Genomic DNA, 2,478 nt, shown 5'->3' on the forward strand with positions numbered 1-2,478 from the left:
TGGTATGTCTACACCAGGATATTTCTGGAATAGCAGGTGTTATTCCAGAAAACCAAAACTTCAGTCCACACTGCTATTGTGTTTTTTTGACGATAAGTTGAAAGAGCTGATGTTTTTTTCTGACAGCGGTAAACCTCTTTCTATGAGGAAGAAGAAAGCAAGGAGTGTGCTATGGTGTCCAAAAGCTGGGTGCAAAGAGCACACACTGCTAAAGCTTTGCTGTCCCTCTGAGGGGTAGGCAAGCAGGCAGCAGAAACAGGGAAACAGCTGTCCAGAGGGGTCCCTTTAAGCACATCTCTCAGGCTGTGTCCAGACTCCATGCCTCCGTCGACGGAGGCATGTAGATTAGCCAGCTCGGAAGAGGGAAATGAAGCCGCGATTAAAATAATCGCGGCTTCATTTAAATTTAAATGGCTGCCCCGATCTGCCGATCAGCTGTTTGTCGGCAGATCGGGAGAGTCTGGACGCGATGCCCCGACAAAGAAGCCTTTCTTCATCGACACAGGTAAACCTGGTTTCACGAGGCTTACCTGTGTCGATGAAGAAAGGCTTCTTTGTCGGGGCATCGCGTCCAGACTCTCCCGATCTGCCGACAAACAGCTGATCGGCAGATCGGGGCAGCCATTTAAATTTAAATGAAGCCGCGATTATTTTAATCGCGGCTTCATTTCCCTCTTCCGATCTGGCTAATCTACATGCCTCCGTCGACGGAGGCATGGAGTCTGGACACAGCCTCAGTGAGATAGAGTCCAATGTTTTGCTGTGTGGACTCTCTCCAAAATAAGCTTTTTCGGAAGATCTCTGAAAGAAGCTTGCAGTCTAGACATAGCCTAAGGGACCCCAATATGCCATTATCCTTCTTGGTTACAAGGGCGCACTATTGACTCATGTCCAGCTTCTCATCCACTGGAATCCCCAGGGCCTTTTCTGCAGAACTGCTCCTTGGCCCGTCAGTCCCCAGCCTGTAGCTGTGCTTGGGATTCAGCCGTATTCTGTGTAGGACTCTGTACTTGTCCTTGTGGAACCTCATCACCCTCTCCTCCACTGTATCAACCTCTCTCCACAGTGCAGTGTCCTCTGTCAGCTTGCTCTGGGTGCAAACCATCCCCTCATCCAGACCATGAATGAAGCTGTTGAACAAAACCAGCTACAGGACCAAGCGCTGGAGCATCCGCTTGAAATCAGCTGCCAACTACACGTTGAACCACTGATACAACTCATTGTGCCCGACGATCTCACTGGCTTCCTGGACTACACTGGACTCTGCCCCACAATGACAATCTGAAATCCTTTTTGGGAAGCCCACAGAAAATGGTCATTTTACTGATAATTCTTTAACAGGAAAAATGGATGGAAAAATGTGGAAACCCCCCGTGTGAACAAGAGCTGGTTTTCCCCAGTGTCTGACTGACTTAGGAGTGTCAGTCCCACTCAAAGCCCTTTGGAAATAAGCCCTGAAATCACATTGGCTATGTAAACGGAGCAAGGAAAGGCCACTCCAGGCCCATGCCAACTGACTCAAGCTGAGATTATGTTTTACGGCTGTGAAGACATTCAGACTTGAGCTGCAACCCAAGGTGTTGGGCCCTTCCACATCACAGGGTCCTAAATTCCATGGTCCAGAAATCTACACAGCAATGAAATAGCCCCATGAACTCTCATCTGCTGGCACAGGCCAGCTGTAGTTAGCTTCTACGATGAGGTAACTGGCTCTGAGGACAGGGGAAGTCTGTGGATGTGATCTACCTTGACTTTAACAAAGCTTTTGATACTGTCTCCCATAACGTCAAGTAGCCAGTAAGTAAAGGAAGTATGGATTGGATAATTGGACTTTAAGATGGATTGAAAGCTGGATAGATTGTCAGGCCCAAGGGTTAGTGATCAACAGCTCAATGTGTGGTTGGTAGTCGGTGTCAAGTGGAGTGCCCCAAGGATCAGTTCTAGGGCTAGTATTTTACAACATCTTCATGAATGACCTGGATGAGAGGAGGGGTTGCACCCTCAGAAAGTTTGCAGATGACACTAAGCTAGGGGGAGAGGTTGATACGTTGGAGGGCAGGGACAGGGTCTAGAGAGGCCTAAGCAAATTGAAGGATTACATCCAAAGAATTCTGATGGAGTTCAACAAGGACAAGGGCAGAGTCTCTCCTGGGGATGGAAGAATCCCAAGCATTGTTACAGGCTGGGGACCAACCGGCTAAGCAGCAGTTCAGCAGAAAAGGCCCTGGGATTTCCAGTGGATGAGAAGCTGGAGATGAGTCAACGGGGTGCTTGTGTAGCAAAGAAGGCCACATCTGGAGTATTGTGCCCAGTTCAGGGCCCCCCACTATAGAAAGGATGTAGACACATTTGAGAGGGTCCAGTGAAGGGCAACCAAATGATTCGGGGGCTGCAACACAGGACGTGTGAGGAGAGGCTGAGCGATTTGGGCTTGTTTAGTCTGCAGAAGAGAAGAGAGAGGGTGGATTTGAGAGCAAT

Source organism: Pelodiscus sinensis, chromosome 30 (genome assembly GCF_049634645.1).
Source record: "Pelodiscus sinensis isolate JC-2024 chromosome 30, ASM4963464v1, whole genome shotgun sequence".
NCBI classification, from domain to species: Eukaryota; Metazoa; Chordata; order Testudines; family Trionychidae; genus Pelodiscus; species Pelodiscus sinensis.